The 22,419-nt window shown below is 31.6% G+C and overlaps 1 pseudogene; it reads left to right on the top strand.

The window, feature by feature from the left end:
- Positions 1-20,631: 20,631 nt before the first annotated feature.
- LOC143543988 (alkane hydroxylase MAH1 pseudogene) lies at positions 20,632-22,159 on the top strand (annotated as a pseudogene).
- Positions 22,160-22,419: the final 260 nt, after the last annotated feature.

Genomic DNA, 22,419 nt, shown 5'->3' with positions numbered 1-22,419 from the left:
TTATTAGTGGGCTAGCTCTAATAAAAACTACAAATATATAAAAATATGAATGGTTCAGTTTGGTTGGGATAATTTAGTTAACCGTGGTACAAAAAAATGATAACTGAATTTTGGTTAATTGTAGTTAAGTTTCGTCGATTTTTAGTTCAGTTTCGGTTGACAGTTTTGTTATTGCTAATCCCTATATGTAATAAAAATATCATGGTTTGGTTATTGCTAACCCCTATATGTAATAAGAATATCATGGCTAGACCAAACTGCAATGGCATGGTGTAGTGGGAATAAGACCTTCTACGACCCTAGAAGTATTCGTATTTGATAAGTCAAAACAAAATTTTGAATTTATTTTTACAAATGAATTTTAGGTGCCATTAGCATTAGAGTTTGATGATGTTAAATGACAAAGGTATGGATTATTTGCACGCAAGGGAGAGTTGAAGTCCCCGGGAACGAAAGCAAATTGGTAAAGACTATGTTGATACATATAGCTAATAACGAAGGACGTAATGGTTCAAGGCTTACAGACATTGATATGATATGAACACACAACTATATCTTATTAAAAAAGATTGAAAGATTTATGAGACATTATGAAGGTGAGGGTGTGGCATGCCTTATCTCAAGATTTCTGTATGCTGTTTCACCTCCATGTGTGTTTTAGTGTGGCAGGAGATAACAAACTTCTCCTTTTGGCGGTACTAACGAGTAGTAAATACCAAACAAACATTTTTTAATCTATAATTGTCCCTTTTGTAATTAGCAATTGAACACATTTTGTTAAAAGACCTCTAAGTATGATGTAAGGGCGGGCTATAAGGTCTCTATGCAATTATTTTAATTATGCAAGCCACATAAATATAAACTCCATTAATTAATAGTCATTGACATCGCGCCGCATCGCGGCGGGTCATCCAACTAGTTTTTTTAAAGAAGGGTGCACATGCGATGTGGCGTAGAACACATGCACTGGTAATCACGTAAGATGTTATTTTTAAATAAAAAATATAGCACTGCTATACTCAAATTAAAGAAAACAAAATGTTCGTTTTTATGATATAATTTGTTTTTAAAAATATTAACGTATGAAAAAGTTATGGTCGTTTAAAAAATCATGAGTAGTTGGTTTAAAACAAGGGTTATGAAAATGTAACTATTGTTTAAATAATCAAAAATTGAGGAGACTCTGGAGGCAAATGTGTAAGTATTGTTTAAAAGGACATATTTTCCTTAGATTAACACATGCATTAAATTTTATAAGATGCCATTCGATGATGATGATGATGATGATGATGATTAGGTTAAGTGTTGTGGGCTTCGAAAGGGGGTGGTATGGCTGATATGGAAGGGCTTTACCGCACCAAACACCACATAAGGGCTACATGGATTGGGCGGCATGGAGGTGGACTTTAAAATTATAACAGGCGGCAAGGGTATTATATTGACATGGTAGGCCCAAATTTAAAGGGGTGAGGCTTTAAGTGGCTTTAAACCTCAATGGGGTTTTAAGGTTAAAACCCTCACTGCCTACGTGACAGTCACATGACAATTTAGCATGTCACACCCCGACTCAGGGCCTGCGTGTGTGACTCGTAAGTTGGTACCTGTTTTGTAAATATATCAGAGTTAAAAGTTGTAAAGCGGAAGACTTTTAAATAAAATATTATTATATTAAAAACACGGGGTTTGAAACACCCGTTAAGTTATACAAAAGTGTTTGGATATTAAAACCATGATTTACATTATTTTAATATTAAAACATCCTTTGAGCCATCAGATCGTCTAACGGCTATCCTCTGTCTCCAAACACCTATTTTCCATTACCTGTAAAACAGTTATAAAAATACGTCAGCAACACATGCTGGTAAACACGCTGACACAAAATATTTTTAAGTTACTCAGTTAACCCCTCGGGTATCTTGTGACCCGGCCCATCGTGGCTTAGGAAATAACCAAGTTAAATATACTATTATAAACCTCCAGTTATACTTGAAACCTCTCAGCGATACCGCAGCATCGAGGTCTTGGCAACTATTCAATATACACGAGATAATCTCCTCTCGGACATTACTTGGGTCGGGCCCAACGTGGCGGAGGCATTAGCAAGTGTGGTGTGGTGTGCCCACCGTCTGCCCACATATGTAAGGATCCAAACAAACGTATACAATAGCCTGAGGGCCAGTATCACTTTTGTTTATAAAGTTTTAGGGATATAATCCCATGCAAATATTCAAGACTTTGTTTTATAAAAAGTTGGACGTATTCACCTTTCTTCTTGGTTGGTGTTTCTCACCAATTTGTCTCGTTACCTCGGACCTATAGTACGAGAATAACATTTTATAAGTAGTAGATCAACGATCTAGCTTCAGACCTTTAGTCTGATTGCATGGCCTTTACCTTGACATAAGGACCTCTAGTCCTTTAAGGATCTCTAGTCCTTTTTTTGTTAATCACTTATAAACCTTTGTTTCTTCTTCGTGAAGAAACATATATTTCAACTTTCTTTTATTATAAAATTTTATATATAAGAAAGAAGTATTATTTTTATCTATAATCTCGACTTTATGAAATTCATATTTCCACTTTTATAAAATCAAGGTACAGGCTATATCCCTGACTAGGGTCAAAGCCATTAAGAATATAATAATCGGGCAGAACCACTACCTTAAATGGCTTATACTCGAAACACCTATGTTTTTACTTGGACCCCACTTCTACTTGGACCGTACTTCTACTTGGAGGAAGGTCAAAAAAGTATTTAGGTAGGGTTATGGCACACATTTCGAGGTAAGGCTTGTCGGGATATCGCCATCTCGGGTTCGTGGCACGTATATCGAGGCAATGTGTGAGATTTGTAGTGTGTTGGATGAGTGAGGACCACCCCCATGGCCGGCCTATTTATAGGAATTTTTGTGCAACTTCGCGTATCGCGAAGCAGCTTCGCGTATCGCGAAGCTGCACTAGCTTCGCTGAGTTGCCGCGTAGGCTTGCCACGTGTCTTTCCTGCCTCGCCACGTGTACTGCATCTTCGCGTATCGCGAAGATGCACATCTTGGATTCTTCGCGTATCGCGAAGATACAAAACTTTGAATATGTTCATTTTTAGTCCCTGGTCTTTTGGTAACTTGTCATATCTTGATCTTATCATCATCCAAAAATACAAAGGCGGCGATGCGAGCGTGCGAAGTGCAAAGTGTGCTAGGACTAGGGAGAGTGGTTGGCCACTTAAGAACATTTCCATGGAATGTTCTCTCCTTATAAAGTGTTTAATATTTATTTCTTTCTCCGATGTGGGATGGAGTATCCTTATTCCCTTTCTTAACATAAACTTATGTCATCCTTTACTTTATTTTACCCACTACTTATATCATAATTTTTTTTTTAGTTTCTTAACTTTATTATTTGTCAAAATTTGTCCAAAATTTTCGTGATATTACATAGCATATACTTTAAAGCCTCTCCCCAACATAGCCTTACAGGGGATCATGTGAGAAATGATATTAATGGGCGAAGTACGTGAATTTAGTCATGTCATTGATAATCTTACTATACTATTAAAGCAACATATATTTTTCACATGTCATTTAACTAGGTTATCCACATAGTATGCCAAGTATACAATTTCTATAAATAAATTATCCACCTAATAAACAATTTAATTTTAAACATTAACTCCTAAGTTGAAGAATGTTTCAAAACAAATGGTTATAATCACCATTTATTGAGTAACAAAGGCAATTAATTGTCTTCATTGTTATTTTCTAAAATTTTGAGACTTTGTTATTATTATTTTTTTTGGAATTTGGGAAATTATTTATGAACGTTTGGGCTAGATGTATGGATGTTTGGATTGAAATGGTGGTTTAAGTCACGAAGTTTGGATTTTATTGTTGCTTTATTAAACAGTTTAATCAAATTATAATTGTTATATCTCATTGTTATATTCATATTTGTAGCATTTTTTATGTTGTGTACTTCTATGTTTTATAATTTCAATAAAAATAGTTTTTATAGCACACAACTTATGTTACAACATCTACATGCTTACGATTCATAGCTTACAACATATAATTTCAGTACATGATAATTTTTAATTAATATGTCCTTTATTTCATGGTATAAGTTAGAAATATGTTTTAAATTGTTATTTATCTATGTTTTTCTTTGTATGTTAGATTTTTTTTTATTAAAACAACAATGGGATACCTTATATTAATAATGCTCGATTATCTGATGTTTATAATTCATTAAATGTATAACACACACACACACACACACACATATATATAGGATTAAGTTCATTTCAGAAGTGTTTCTTATTGCGAGAAGAGATTTTAACTAATCACATAATTTCTTTTTTATTTTCGGATTATTTATATGCAAGGGTATATTAGTGAAATATAAAATATTTTATTTTGTAACTCATGCTCATTAATGGTTTAATAATTATGATAAGTTACTAGCAGATGATAAGTTACAAACTATTATGCTTATTATTTTTTATTTAATATAAAATTTGAACAATTGGAATCTATTTGATCTAAAATCATTTATTCTAAAAATGACTTATTATTATTATTATTATTATTATTATTATTATTATCATTTGATCTAATGTAATATAGATGTAGCTACGTAATGCGGTGTAAGCACACTTTAAAATGTTGTGCAGTTATAATTAGTGTAGTGTAGACATATCTAATGTAGTCTAGGCACACTTTTAATATTGTGTAGTCATAATTAATGTAGCGTTGACATATCTAATGTAATGTATGCATATCTAATGTAGTGTAGACAAAACTAATTTTGTGTAGGTAAAACTAGCATAGTGTAGGCAAAACTAATGTTGGGTAGACATATCTAATTTAGTGTAGACAAAACTAATGTTGTGTAGGTACACTTTCAAATGGTTGGGTCTAGCATAGTGTAGACATATCTAATGTAGCGTAGGTAAAAAAAATGTAGTGTATGAACGCTTTTGAATGTTGTGTAATTATAACTAATATAGTATCTAATATAGTGTAGGCAAAACTAATGCTTTTTATGAATCAGTTTGTTTATATAATAAAGTGTTGGCAAAACAAATAAAAATAGGTTTACTTCAATACATTATATGTACTATATAAACAAATCCGTAATATACAATGTAATGTTACAAAACTTATTTGTCTTATAAACAAATTCTAAAACAAATAAACAACTTGCACAACCATAAAAAAAAGATCATAATTTTAATGAAAAAAATAAAATAGTATTAACCTTGTAATGAGCATTAAATGGGCACAAAAAATTAATCACTTAAAGCATTAAAATCTTGTTTAATGAGGCATACACTACAAAAGACACATCTAACCTTTTTATTAAATTACATGTCATAAATATGTGTTTTAATTACGAATTTGTCATTTATAATATAGACCACTGATTAAACAAAATCAATGGTTCAGATTCATTTCTCGCACTTCTCACTATAATATCACTTCTCGCATGATCCTTCCCCTATATATATATATAGGATTAGGTTCATTTCAGAAGTGTTACTTATTGCGAGAAGCGCGAGAAGAGATTCTAACCAATCACATAATTTCTTTTTTATATTTTGATTATTTATATGCAAGGGTACATTAGTGAAACATAAAGTATTTTATTTTGTAACTCATACTCATTAATGGTTTAATAATTAATGATAAGTTACTAGCAAATGGTAAGTTACAAACTATTATTTTTATTTTTTATTTCATATAAAATTTGAACCATTGCAATCTATTTGATCTAAAATCATTTTATTCTGTAAATGACTAATTAATGTTGTTGTTGTTGTTATTATTATTATTATTATTTTATAAGTTATGTAGATGTATCTACGTAATGTGTTGTAAGTGCACTTTAAAATGTTGTATAGTTATAATTAGTGTAGTGTAGTGTAAACATATCTAATGTAGTGCATGTACACTTTTAATGTTGTGTAGTCATAATTAATGTAGCGTTGGCATATCTAATGTAATGTAGACAAAACTAATTTTGTGTAGGTAAACTAATGTCCTACACATCATATAACATATCCTACATATAATAAAACATATCCTACACATTAAGCAACACATCTTACACGTCATACAACATAACCTACACATAAACCTATTTACATCTTATTTACAGTTTATCAACAAAAAAATCTACATCTTTTTTTATTTTATTTTTAATTTCAAAATTTTTATATAAATTATACATACACACTTCAAAATACCACTTACACAATACATAAATGAACCAACACACGATAAAAAAATTACACATACACAATCAAAGTATCACCTACATAGTACATATATGAACCTACACATTACTTAAATGAACCTACACGTGATAAAAGATACACATACGTAATTCAAGAAAACCACATATACGGTACATATATGAACCTACAAAGTACCTAAATTAGCCTACACACGATAAAAATTAGAACTACACTATTTAAAATACCACCTACATGGTACATATATGAACTTACATATTACATAAACGAACCTAGCTACATGATAAAAATTACACTTACACAATTCAAAATACCACAAATACAATAAATGTATGAACCTACATAGTGCATAAATAAACCTACACACGAAAAAAATACACATACACAATTTGAAATACCACATACACTAACAAAATAAATAATGTAACTTTTAACATAATCATTTTTAAATTATGAATTTAATTAGTAAATTAATTAACTGTGAACTAATTAATTCCTAAATAATGTAGCTTTAACATATTGTTGGTCAATGTTTTTTTATGAACATTGAAGAACATGTTAGCTTGTATAAACTAGAAAACGTATGGTGAAACCCACAAATTTATTTGGTAATAAAAAGTTATGGTAATACAGATTATACGATTTTTTTTGCAGGTTGTGATAACTTCTTGCAAGCTTAAATTATTAGAATATTTTATTTGAGAGATGATGTAGTTAAAATTTAGGAATGTAATAATGAAATGTAAGTTACAAATATGGCTTCTAGAAAGTAAAATACCAACATACCCTTTTTGTTTGAAACTCCATTAATTTCCATTAAGATGTTGAAACTCATAATTAAAGTATTACCATTTTTTATTGTAGACCATTGTAACACCTACAAAGTTTAGGTCCAAATTTGACAAGTTTATAAAGATAAAGGACCAAAAATAATTATGAGAAAGTTAATGAGAAAAAGTATGATAAAGAAAAGAAAGCATATTATGCTAAGGGAATAAGTAAAGAAACTCCATACCACATGGAAAGTGGGAAAGAAATAAAAGCACTTTATAAGGAAGAAGTTTTCCATGGTAATGTTCTTATGGGGCTAACCACTCTCACTAGTCCTAGCTGAGGGTGCGAAGCACCCGATGCGCACGCGCACGGACTCGGGCGACGAGCGTAATGTGGCGTTTTGATGGCGCACTTGGCACTTCGCACGCTCGCATCACCGCGAGCCACATAAGGGCCGCTTTAGTATTTTTGAACTATGGAAGATCAAACAAGAAGTGACAAGATACTAAAGTTCAAGAACTAAAAATAAAAATTCTGATTTCCAGACCCATCGCGCTACGCGACGGGTATACAGACTAGATCATCGCGCTACGCGATACAGTTTCCCATGAGTTTAGAAAAAGGGGCGTCGCGCTACGCGATGGTCCAGAAAGAAGGGGGTATTGCGCTACGCGATGACCCTGTTAAGAAACCGGATCAACCACGTGTCAACACGTGGCAAGATGTTGTGAATTGCGGCGTCGCGCTACGCGATGGTCCCCAAAACTTTGCCTATAAAAGGGGGCTACGGGTTTGAAGTATTCTCATCCCAAAAACACTTTTCTTTACACACACATAACCTAGGGAAGCGTTCCCGACGATCGTGAGGTTCCGAGACTCTGATTTCTCGTAAAACGTGTATGAATTGAGGCCATCGAGTGGTTAAGCGAGTTTGAAACAAGGTTCTGACAGTTTAAGTAGAAGTGCTACTTGTACAAGGCTTAGGCAAATCAAAATACCCGCCTAAGGTAGGAATTCTGCTTAAGTTATTATTTTTTTTATATAGCCTAGACCCTAGTCAAGGGTATAGTCTATACATTGATTAAGTAAGTAAGTGAAATATAAGCTTTCATAAGATAAGATTATTGAGGAAATGTTACTCTTTATTTTTATAAAGATGTTACTTATGAAAGAAGAAACTTGATATATACGTTTCTTCATGATGAAGAAACGTAGCATATAAATGTTTTGTAAAATGAAATGAATATCAATGTAAAGGTTATGCAAATAGACTTAAGGTCTATAGGTATATTGTAGATCTAGTTATTTATAGAATGTTATTCTCGTACTATAGGTCCGAGATAAAGATCAGACATCTGTTGGTGAGAAATCTGGAAATCAACAAAAGGTGAATACGTTCAAACCTTTTTGTAGTGTGAAATGTTTTATGACGTGAATACGTCTATGTATGGTATATTTTGAAAAGATATTTACTCTTTGAAACTATGGACTGTTATCCATATGTAAAAGAGTTATGGAAATATTTGTATGAGGGTTGGTTCAAATCCTCTAAAATGTTTTGATACAAGGTAGTACTAAACACTCAGGCTAAAATACACATGTGTCTGGATCCTTACATATATGTACTGTAGTGGGCACACTACATACATTACTGACCATGAGGCAAGTGACTGTCTCTAGGGCAAGTGAAGTCCGATTATGTGGTTTGTGCGTATGTTTAGTTCCGATGAGATGGGATTGAGACCCACTGAGTCGTTGAACACTATTGGTGTTGTGTCATTACGAATTGTGAAAATGTTTATTGAGTCAGCGTATTCACCAGCATATAGCTGACGTATTTTGAAACTATTTTCAGGTAATCAGGAGTAAGGAATAATTATGGATATGCCAGTAAAGATAGAAGAACACTAGGTATAGTTTACAGCTGGTGACTCAGTAAATTTTGTATTGAGGCATATATATGTTAAACTTGTTTTTAAACAAGTGATTTTGTAAAACAAACAAGGGTATTTAATTCCCTATGTTATGAAAGTATATATTTTAAAAATAACATTTTCCGCTGCAAACTCTGATAAATTGTCAGAAGTGGTACCAACTGTGAGTCACACGCCTAGGCCCGAAGCCGGGGTGTGACAACCATAGATCAATCATCATCAATGGTTATGATTAACTTCTCGCACTTCTCGCTATAAAATCACTTCTCGCAAGATCCATCCTCTATATATATATATGGGATGGATCATGCGAGAAGTGATATTATAGCGAGAAGTGCGAGAAGTCAATCTCAACCATTGATTCTCTCTGATTTTTTCAACACATTAATTCCTTTAATTACTCCTAAAATATTCTTTAAATTAATTCTTGTGATGGTTACAAATTTGAAATATCTATTACCTACATATAAAAAAATGTATATGTAGGTGAATTGTATTAAATTGATCACATACACAAGTAACATAATAATCTACATATAGCTCATATTCAATTATACAAATTGTTAGTTGTTTTTATTTTTATCAGGATGTAACTCGTATTTACCAACACAACTTATTTTCTCCTACCCTAATTTTGTTTCTTTTATTTTTCACCAACACATAACTAATATTTACCTACACGTATATCGTATTCATCTACACAGCTTGCTAGTTCATTTTATTTTCACCTATATATAAATAATATTCATCTACACATAACTCGTATTTGCTTACACATAAAAGATAGATTATAAAATAACTAATTATAAAAAATATGATGCGTTCCTACGTTGCGAATATTTTACAAGTTTAGGTTAATACTATTAATTGTATGTGATATTATGAACATGGTTTGTTTGTGTAGGTTAATATTATGATATGTGTAGGTAAATACAAATGAGTAGGATATAACGTGAAGTAAATTTGTATATGTAGGTTATTATTGTGATTTGTGTAGGTTAACATGAACTAGTTATGTGCATGTATTTAAATATTGTGATCTGTGTAGGTGATAACATGAACTAGTTTTTGTATGTGTAGGTTAATATTATTATTTGTGTAAGTATTTGTTTTTATGATGGTTAATATATTTATATTTTTTATAATATGAGTATGATGGTTTTGTTTTATGAGTTATTTAAAGACAAATTAAAAAATAAAAATAAATGTATAAACATTTATAACTTAACATTAATTAGGCTGAAGGGTGTGGGGCTTCAACGGGGGCGCTAGAGCCTCTCCGCTCGCGCCCCCAGGCGCTAACACCACACCACCGGGGCGCCAGCGGGGGCGCTAACGGGGCGCTAGCGGGAAAAAACATGCAGGCGTGATGGGGTTAGCGGGAGAAGAGAGAGAAAAGCACGGGATTTGATGGTTTTTTGACCGTTGGGAGCCGAACAAACCCAAAACAAAAAATATTTTTCCTATATAATTATACCCCATTAAAGCCCCCCACACCAGGGCCAGAGGCTCCAACGGGGGCTCCAACACCCCCCTTATCCAGTTTCTCTCTCTGCCACACGTCATAATATTATTGGTTGGAGCCCCCATTAAAGCCCCCCACACCCCTCAGCCTTAGTATTAATTATCAAAAGAAACTCCTAAACTTTTTCCTAATATAGTTGTACAATTAAATAATCCGAAATTAAAAAGAAAACTTATGATTGGCCAGAATCTCTTCTCTCACTTCTCACACTAAAAACACTTCTAAAATGAATCCATATATATATATATATAAGATAAGATTCATTTAAAAACTCTTATTTTTTGTGAGAACTTTAAGAACTAATCACACCCCTTAATCATTTGGTCTATGGTTCAAAATACTAATGGCATTGTAGTAAATAAAAGAATTTTGAAAGACATTTTGACAAATAGAAAAGGGGGCAAGATTTTAAGATTTATTAAAAAAACTGCCATCTATATTTTCCTAATAATTCTCCTCATTTATAGGATATAAACCCACAATTGATGGTTTTAACTTTTAATTGTTGTTGGATTTAGACAAGAAGATAGGGGAACATAAGGTAGATATTAAAATTTTTAAATGTTGTCAGTTGTTTTTTTACTAATTCTTACGTTCCGTGACCATTTAAATTCTAGTATATTCTTTTAATTACATTTTTGTTTAAAGTTTATATGGATAACATTTAATCAGATTTGTAGTATATTATTTATTTATTTATTTTAATACAGTTTAATAAATTTCTTTTTGAATGGTATGAGTTCGCAACTTGTAAACAAATTTTTACATATATGTAAACGTATTTTTTTTATATATAGGTAAATATATATTTGAATTATGTTTCAGTAACTGTAAATTTTTTTCATATCATTTTTTGTTATATATATAAGATAATACATTTATGTTTGGTTCTATCTATAAATGTTTAAACATATGTAAAAAGACAATGAGTTTAAAACATGTATAATTTAATATTTACATATATGTAATTGTTTGTTTATACGCAAATAACAATTTATATTCGTAAAAAACTACTGGCAAGTGATGTAACTTTGTAATTTACATTCTAGGTTGTTATTATTTATATGTTAAAAAAAAAGATAATTAATCGGAGAGAATAAAGAAAAAAAAAAGTGAGAGAAAAATATTAATTAGTTTACGGAGAGAAATATTTCATTTATTACCATCATACCCTTTTAATATAGTTTTTAATTTTAGAAGTTGATGAATAATGATTGGTCTAGATTGGTTCTTTAAGTTCTTAAAAAAAATTGAGTTTTTAAAGGAAGCTAACCATATATATATATATACTAGACGGGTGCACGCGCGATACAGCGGGTGTTCGAACGCAAACCCGGGTAATCACGTAACAATAATTTGGTGCATTGTTTGGTTTGAAACCTTAAACCTGTTTTAACCGGTCATTTGTTAGGATTCATTGTTGGTTTTTTCTTTAACTTTCGGTTTCAATTTTATACGGTTCAATTTCGATTTTTTATGACAAAAAAAAAATTGTTACTAACGATTTGACTCAAAGGTTTAACTTAAAAACATTCAAAACCGAAGCGCGAACACCTAACATAACATGTTATATTTTTTAGTTGAAAAAAACTACAACAATATCATACTCAAATTAAAGAGAATAAAATGTTCGTTTTTATAGTGCAACTTCTTTTAAAAATATTTAGCGTATTAAAAAGTTATGACCGTTTAAAAATCTTGGGTAAAAAGTGGTTAACAGTTAAAATAAAAGGTGATATATAGTTTAAGACGAGGGGCAAACTTGTAACTATTTTTTAATTTAACTAAAGTTAGAGGTAAAAATTGTAACTATATTAAATGAACGTGAGATTTTTTTTACTTGAAAGACTATATTACCCTTTTTCAATATGCATTATAGTTGTACGTTGTGTTAAATATTTTGTAAATTACTTAAAAATAAAGTGTTTTAATTTGCCCATCACTTCTATATTATATATATATATATATATATATATATATATAGTAAGGTTAAAATGAAAATCCACTTGCTTTGTGAATACCCGCAAAAACCCTATGTAACATCGTTTTTTTTTGTTACATATAATATATGTTGTAACATTTAATACAAAACATCGAAACATAAAAAAAAAAATGTTTTGCTATTTTTTAACATTTTTTTACTAATTTTTATATATGTTTTCATGAGATTTAAACATTAATTAAAAACATGTGGTTGAGAATGAGTTTCTAGAGTTTTCACAACTCAAGTGGGTTTTCATTTTATACTTAGCCTATATATATATATATATATATATATATATTAAAGCAACACAATTTTGTCCACATGCCCTTCACCTAGGTTGTACACATAGACTTTCATGTCATTAACCTTCCATAAATTTATTTTCCACATATTCACAATAAAATTTTAATCAATGATATTGACTTCTATATTTTTGTAACTTATTAATGTAATTATGATATTAATTATTCTAATTATTGTTAGAATTATAAAACTTATTAAATTTACTAGGTTTAAATTGTTCATCGCTTCTTCTAAAAGGCACATGCTTCGTTCAAAAATCATAATGCTCCCCATCGTTTGTAACCAGATTCTTCGCCTCATCTATAACCGGTTCTTCAGGATTTGTCGGTTTCATAATCCAAACAACATCAAATATGTTCATCGTTTGCAATTATCAGGTATGATTTATATTTTAGTGTTTAATTGATTTTTGTGAATAACAACATTAACTTGATTCACTGTTATTGGATTTAGGATTTAACTACATGATTTTTTATATTAACAATTGATAGATTTGATATTTTTTCTATTCCTATTAATCGATTTATGTTTTAATCTATTTAGGGTTTAAAGGTATGATTTTTTTTAAATTATCAGTTAATCGATATGATGTTTAATATGTTTGTTACCTAAAATTATGTTTATATATTGTGATTTTTTATTCATAATACGCCTTTTTCCAAGTTTCACTAATATTAATTTATTTTTATGACATATCAATTTAAAAATTTGAAAATCTTATTTATATGGATAGGAACCTAAGGTAGCGTTTGGTATGCAGGAATGCTAGGGTGAATGGAATGATTCATTGCGTAGGAATGAAAATGTGGTGTTTAGTTGCTCAATGGAATGGAATCATCCATTACACATGGAATCCCATTCCATTAAAACCATTCCTTCCCACCCCCCTTTTTTTGTCATTTCATTCCTCCTTTACCCACTTTCTCAACAACACCACCACCTAACAACAACAACCACCACTAACACCTGACCGCCACCGTCGCCACCACCACCGCCTCCGCCAACACCACCTTACTACTAGCGCAACCACCACCACCTGCCGCCACCATCGTCACCGTAACCACCAAAACCATTGTCACCGTCACGGCCTGACCATCATCGCCACCACCACTATCACTGCCTGGCTACCACCACCTTACCACCAGCGCAACCATCGCCGTCACCTGACCATCACCGCTACCACCACTACCGTCGCCGCCACCCTACCATCGCTATCACTACTGATGCTACCACCGCTACCCCCACCACCACCGTCGCCACTGCCACCACCATTTTCTTTGCCGGAACTAACACCACCACCGTCGCCATTGATGCTCGTTTTTTCTTTCTTTTTTTTTTGTAAAAAAAAATTATTTTAAGATATGATTGTTTTTATTATTTCTATTTTATTCATAAAATTTTTTTGGATACCAAACAACATAAAGTAATAATTCATTTCATTCCCATAGGTTAACCAAAGAAGACAAAGGAATGGTAATGATTCATTCCTTTCCATTGTCCATTCCATTCCTTCTTTCATTCCATTCCCCCTTCATTCCATTACTTCCAACCAAACATACAAGGAATGGAATGGATAAGGGAATGGAATGGACCATTACCATTCCATTGTCTTGTTTGGTTAACCTATGGGAATGAAATGAATTATTACTTTATGTTGTTTGGTATTCAAAGAAGTTTTATGAATGAAATAGAAATAATAAAAAAATCCTATCTCAAATAAATTTTTTTACAAAAAAAAACGCAATAGCGACGATGGTGGTGTCAGCTCCAGTGACGAAAATGGTGTTGGTGGTGGCGACGGTGGTGGTGGAGGTGGCGGCGATCAAGTGGTGGTAGCATTGGTAGTGATGGAGATGGTAGGGTGGCGACGATGGTGGTGATGGTCTAGCAGCGATAGTAGCGGCGGCGGCGATGACAATGTTTGCGGTGGTTACAACGACGATGGTGGTGGCGGTGGTGGCGATGGTTGTTCTGGTGGTAAGGCGGTGGTGGTGGCGACGATGGTGGTCATGTGTTGGCGGTGGCGATGGTAGTTGTGGTGGTTGTTAGGTGTTAGTGGTGTTGAGAAAGTAGAGTGAAGGAGGAATGAAATGAAAAAAAAAGAAGGGGGTGGGAAGGAATACTTTTGATGGAATGGGATTCCATGCGTAATGGATTATTCCATTCCATTGAGCAACCAAACACCACTTTTTTCATTCCCACATAATGAATCATTTTATTCCCCCTATCATTTCTGCATAACAAACGCTACCTAACTGTTATAATAATAAAAAAATTACTTTATTATATTTAGCACATTCCTTTATTTGGTATTATATTAGTCAAACAATAGTAATTGATTTAACGAGCATCTAATCTAACTAATATATTAAAGTAACACAATTTTGTCCACATGTCCTTCACCTAGGTTGTCCACATAGGCTTCCATGTCATTAACCTTTCATAAATCTAATTTCCATATATTCATAATAAAATTTTAATCAATGATATTGACTTTTGTATTTTTGTAACTTATTAATGTAATTATGATATTAATCATTCTAACTATTGTTAGAATTAAAAACTTATTAAATTTACTAGGTGTAAATTGTTCATCGCTTCTTCTTTAAAAAGCACATGCTTTGTTCAAAAATCATAACGCTCCCCATCGTTTGTAACCAGATTCTTCGCCCATCTATAACCGGTTCTTCATGATTTGTCAGTTTCATAATCCAAACAACATTAAATATGTTCATCGTTTGCAATTATCAGGTATGATTTATATTTTAGTGTTTAATCAATTTTTGTGAAGAACAACATCAAATTGATTCACTGTTATTGGATTTAGGGTTTAACTGCATGATTTTTTATACTAACCGTTAATAGATTTGATATTTAATCTATTCCTATTAATTGATTTATGTTTTAATCTATTTAGGGTTTAAAGGTATGATTTTTTTTAAATTATCGGCTAATCGACATGATGTTTAATATGTTTGTTACTTAAAATTATGTTTATATATTGTGATTTTTTGTTCATAATACGCTTTTTTTCAAAGTTTCACTAATATTAATTTATTTTTATGACCTATCAATTTAAAATTTGGAAATCTTATTATATATGGATAGGAACCCAACTGTTATAATCTAACTAATATAACAAAGCAACTCAGTTCTATCCACGTGTCATTAATTTAGGATGTCCACATAGGACTCAACATCATCACATTTCCATATAATTATTTTCCACATATTCACAATTAATTTTTGGTAACATTAAATGTTATTTTTGGAAACTAAAATCTTTTTTAATATAGTTGATCAATTAATTTTATATTGATTAGAAATTCACAATCTTACAAAAATTTTTATTTTTAAGATAAACATTCCTGCAACAACAATCTTACAAAAACAAAATTAAAACAATCTTACAAAATGCACACCAGGAATTTTTTTTAAAGGGGATGGATCCCCGACAAACATTTCAATAAAAATAAAAGAAAAGAAAATGAGTTAATTAAAACGGTTTCTAAATTAGTCAATAGGTCAAATTAATTTATTATTATAGTTAGATATCTAATGTCACACCCCGACCAAAGGCGGCGGAACATGCCGAGGTGTAACGATTATCCATAAGCACATGACACTAATTAAAGTGACAGTATTTAAATTTCATTTCACAACATCGAAAATGTCACATAACAATTATCCATAAAATAACCATAAACAAGATATCACAAAATATGGCAAATTGATATTGTTCATTTTTACTAATATCCTAAGGTCTTTGATGTCGTTTTCTTCACAATCATAAATCAACCAAGATGCAAACCTGCAACATTTCATAAAATAAAGTTTGTCAACACAAAGGTCGGTGAGCAATTCATAAGTTTAACCATATTAGTATATAGTAAAGATAGCCACAAAACTTGCATACGAAACGACAAATAAAAGTGGTAATTTGGATAAATAGATATCGCTAAACACATTAGCGACACCTAGCTATAAGGGGATGCCAAATAGTCTAGGATTCTATAGTTATCGTTAATTGCATTACGTTAACGACACCTTGCTATAAGGGGATGCCAAATAGTCTAGGATTTTATAGTTCCACCAACCAAAAGCGATAAACACATAGGCATATAAGCATAGAACACCAAATCGAGCAATTATTTAGGTAAAGTATACAACTACGTTTGTGGTTTAAAATTCAAATATAAAGCATTTTGTTGAATAAGTATGAAATGTCACCCCCAAAATAAAAGATGGAAAATGGGGTATGAAGTACTCACCTTCAAGTAGTAAACTTGAAAGATGATAATTTGGAGATTTGTCGGAACGACGAGTTAACGCACAATGCCTAAAAAGAAAAAGAAGTCTTGAATTTAGAAAGGTTGTCTTGAAGGACTTTAAACAAAATAAATGTTGAGAAATGTAAATAATTAAAGTTCAAGGTTTAAAATGTAACTATTTAAGAATTTATAATAATAACCCTTTAAAAACGTAAGTTTGCTCGAAACCGGATTAAAGTATCTAACCTTAATATTTACTCAACCTATGTTAAGTAATAAGGTGGGTAAAATGCAAGAATGCAAATCCCTTTGGAATAAAGATACTAAAACGGGTTTTTTTATCGAGTGTTCGGGTTGTCGGTTCGGGTCTTGATAATTGGTCAAACACAAAGTCAACTTTCCAAAATATTGAATGTTATGAGATAACTCAATAAAATTTCATAAGACTTAACCAAGTATGTAGTTCCATTGTTTTAGAACTAACAACGCACGTTAAGCGAGTGTTCGGTTTTGTCGGTCCAAACTTTGTTATGAGATCAAGTTGGATCCAACATTTCCAAGTACTTAAGAAAATATTTAAAAATCAATTTGTAACTATTTTTAAAGAAATATACAAGTCTTGATGGCTAAAAAAAAACACTTGTGTGTCTTAAGCGAGCAAGAATCGGTTTGGTTCGGTTTCCATCTTACAATAAGTTCATAGATGGTTTCCACATGTCCAAACACTAAATAACTTGTATAATAATGTACAAATAAAAAAAATACCAAAAGTTAATAATAAAGTCTTTAAACAAAAGTTCGATTCTCGGTTCGGATCGTGTTTCGGGTTAAGACCGAGGTAAGATTCTACAAACCCATAACCATAGAATTTGTAAAAATGATTTTAGAAACTTAGATTTAACACTAAGTATGTTTAAACAAACAAAACTAGTAACAAAGTTCGGTTTACGATTTAGAGCTATTTACGGTTAAACCGAAGCATAGACTCTTAAAAACCCATAACCATGGAACTTGTAAACATGACCAACAAACTAAAATAAGCAAGATTAATATGTATGAACAAGTTATATAGATGTATATATATCAAGGACACGAAGTCCTCCATGAAGCTTTGCCTTATGGGGTCCGAAACCTCACCGACCGGAATCGGAGAAGTAACTACCAAAGGTAAACAAGGGGTGCATATTATATATATGTTGCACAACCATAAACAATTATTAATAAGGCTACATAAACTAATTAAGATGAAAGACCAAAATCCTTCAAGAACACTTAAGAAGATAACCTTGAATCTTTGATGTTTGAGAGAGTTTTTTTTTTGGAGTTGTAGCAAGGGAAAATGAAGAGGAAAGGTGGTGTATATATAGGGTAATGTTGGTGGTCAAATATGGGTGTGAGACACAAGAGTTTTCATGCAAAATGGATCAAGACAAAAACACAAAACAACAAAAAAAATAATAAAATAAATAAATAAATAAATAAATAAATAAATAAAAATAAAAATAAAGGTAGGATGTTTTCAAGACCCAACAAACAAGTGTGAAACAATATTGTAACATAAATCCATCATTTTGATTATAACATAAGCTTCGGTTTACAAATCGGGTCGGTTTACATAATAAACAAATACAAAAATGAATACAAACAAGACCCGAAATTGGCGAATGTCACATCTAATTTTTGGTAGTTCCAAAAATCAAGCCCTGGATTTTTATTAGAAATTATATGCTGCATTTATAGGCTTATTTATAGGTTTTTATTTATAGAATGTATATTGCATTATATTGAATTCGATTTATCATATTTATTATTTAATTAACGGTTTCTGAACTTACGGTGTTTATAAAAAATAAACATCTCCATATGTAGTATATAACATCCGCTACTAGATGCATTCTCCACATTAATACAATCTTCTGCCTTTGAAGCTTTTACAAAGTAAGTTCTTCAACTGTTAATTATAATTTTATATTTAAACGAATTATTTCAGTAAAGTCTTTTATCGTTTGATTTAAAACAGATTACAATGGAGGTTCAAAGCTTTACAATGTTTGATGAAATTGATGTTCTCAAAACATCTCCATCCACAGCTAAGGTTAGAATTTTGAGAGTATGGACCGTCAAAGATAACAAACACTCCAAACGAGGACTTCTTGATGGAGATGGTCCTCATGGATCAATCTGTAAGTTTTTTATTTTTTATATTTTCCTTTCTCTATATCTTTTCATTAATTATCTACACATGTTTCTTCTTCTTATTATTATTATTATTATTATTATTATTATTATTATTATTATATGACAGGAGAATCGAATGCAAGCTACGATTTTTAAACCCGACATTTTTTGTTTCAAAAGGTTTTGAACGAAAACTCTACACGAGTGAAAATATAAGTTAGTTTTCAAATAATATTAGAAAATTTGTTACTAATGTGTTTTTTTTTATTTTTCAGGTATAATGGTTCATTTATGTTATATTATTCCTTATTTACTGAATTATTTATTTATAAAGTATTTTCTTTTTATGTTATAGACATAGTTTAACATCTTTTGTAATATCTGATGGTAAAAAACTTATGTCAAATATTTGTGTTGATTGAATATGTTTTTTAATTTATATTGTTTCTTGATATGTTTTCCACCTGTACATAACACGGGTTATTATCCTATTATATATATATGAAGTTTTATATATTTTCACTCGTGTGTAACACGAGATTTAAGCTAGTATGTAATAAATGATTTAATTTTGAAATGACAAAGTTGTAATTAGTAATAGTATAACTTAAATGGTTTTTAACAACAAAAGTGTAGCTTGTGAATTTTTATATTGCGTAATTCAATCAATTAAATAGCTATTATTAGTGGAAATATTAATGTATGTTTATTTTTATATTATGTCAGAGATACGTACCATTGTAGTGTATACACTTCATGACTTTTCTGAATTTATGTTTGCCCTTACATTTTTTTTAAAACAGATGCTTACATAACATTAGTTTTGCGCACACTATAATAATAAAAAATTTTGTTTAAGTTGTCAAATTTAGGTCAAATCTAGCAAGTACGGATACTGTTCACAATTTAAAATGACGGATGTTAGATGACGCTTGCCATTTTAAATGGCATATTTCTGTTAAAAGGCATTTTGACTGACTGTAGGCTACGTTGGGAATTGTGATCCGCCAGTCAAAATGGTGGATCAGAAGCAGTGACATCTGCCATTTCAAATGATGGATAACACCAAAAATGTACCATATCCGCCATTTCAAATGGCGGAACATAAACTAGTTGTCCAACTCACCCAACAGAAACTGTCAAGACCTAAATATAATCTTTTGAACTTGTAGGGTTTGAGGAATTCAGAAAACATGTTAGCAATTTTAGGAGAATTCTTTTAGGCATAATAAATGTTGGTATGTAGTATGCGGCTAGTCCGCATCTATTAAATGAATTTGCAAGCCAGTGTTGATTGTAATCCCAATTACACTAGTAGCGTGGTCGCAGGAAATTTTTGGCTTACTTAAAGGATGGAATAAGCTAGAGAATGCCATAATCCCATCCGTTGTAAACATAAACTCATAGCAATGGATTTTCTTGTATACTTTCTCATTTTATTTGTCATTCTTGTTTCGATTTCAATGATAATTTATTCACATAAAATACAGAGAACTGTTATCCCCACAAATTGGCCAATTCTTGGTATGATACCAGGTAGTCTTGTAAATATTCACCGAATCAACGACTACATCACAGAAATTCTGATAGAAAGTCGTGGTACATTCATGTGGAAAGGCCTTTGGTTAGGCAACATGGACTTCATACTTACCACAGATCCTTTAGACATCCATCACATTCTTAGCAAATACTTCAACAATTATCCCAGAGGTGACAAATTTAAAAAAAATCTTTGATATCCTAGGAGATGGAATCATCAATTCTGATGGTAAGTTATGGGAGATCAATCGCAAAGTTATTTTTTCAATATTTAAGAATGCAGAATTTCAAAGTACGATGGAGACAATTATTTGGGACAAAGTAGAAAATGGGCTTCTACCTATGCTTCAATCAATTTGTGAACATGGCACTGAGATCGATTTGCAGGATATATTTCAAAGGTTTGCTTTTGACAACGCATGCAAGCTACTTTTTGATAATGACCCGGGAAGCTTATCTCTTGATTTTCCTTACAATCCGTGTTTGAAAGCCATCACAGAAGCTGAAGAAGCTATTTTTCTTAGATATTTAACTCCCCCATGGCTTTGGAAATTGCAACAAGCTCTTCGAGTGGGAAAAGAGAAGAAGCTGAGCGATGCACAGAGAAATCTTGATGATTTCATATACAAATTCTTGGCTAAAAAACAAAAGCAGTACAATAATATGAACCATGAACCACAAAAGTTCGTATTTTTTATAGCGCTCATGAGAGAGCTTAAATGTCAGGTGGGCACATCTATGGATCATACAAAATTTCTAAGGGACAACTTTTTTAATCTAATGTCTGCAGGAAAAGATACCATCTCTGGCGCTCTATCTTGGTTCTTTTATCTTATTGCGAGAAATCCAACCGTCCAAGACAAGATTCAAGAAGAGATTCGTACACATTTGAAAGTTAATGCATGTAAAAGAAGGAGCATGAAAGAGTTCGATAAAATGATTTACCTGCATGGAGCTTTATGTGAATCCTTGCGGTTATATCCTCCGGTCCCGTTAAACAACAGATCTGTGTTACAACCAGAAATCCTTCCAAGTGGCAAAAAGGTTGATCAAAACACCAACATTGTTCTTTGTTTCTATTCTATGGGAAGGATGAAATCAATATGGGGGGAGGATTGCATGGAATTTAAGCCTGAAAGGTGGATTTCTAACAATGGAGGAATCAAACATGAGCCATCATACAAGTTCTCGACATTTAATGCTGGACCAAGAACTTGTTTAGGTAAGAATATGGCTTTGTGGGAAATGAAGATAATGGCAACCATGATAATTTACCATTACGACATTCAACTGGTGGAAGGTCATCATGTGCTTCAAGCAAACTCTATGGTACTTATGATGAAGCATGGTCTCAAGGCCCGACTGAATAAAAGAAGTGAAGGAACTAAATTAAATTAAATATCTATTTGGAATATTTTTATTGTGTACCAGGATTTATATACTTGTACTATATACTGGTTGCTATTGTGAAGTTTATATTTATAGCATCAATCTACTCTAGTTTCTGAAGTGAGAAAAATAAGGTGCTCTCCTGTAATTGTTGAATATGATAACATCTACTTGTGTATACTAAATTTTGAAGTAACAGTTGGGCAAGGTTGTTGATGCATATGTTCCAAAAAAATCCAGATAATCAATGTGTCTTTGTACGAAATGTT

This window comes from Bidens hawaiensis, unplaced genomic scaffold (assembly GCF_021521415.1).
Source record: "Bidens hawaiensis isolate Kalapana, Puna unplaced genomic scaffold, B.hawaiensis_p1.1 tig00013397_1, whole genome shotgun sequence".
Lineage (NCBI taxonomy): Eukaryota > Viridiplantae > Streptophyta > Magnoliopsida > Asterales > Asteraceae > Bidens > Bidens hawaiensis.
This window is presented reverse-complemented; position numbering and strand designations above follow the sequence as displayed.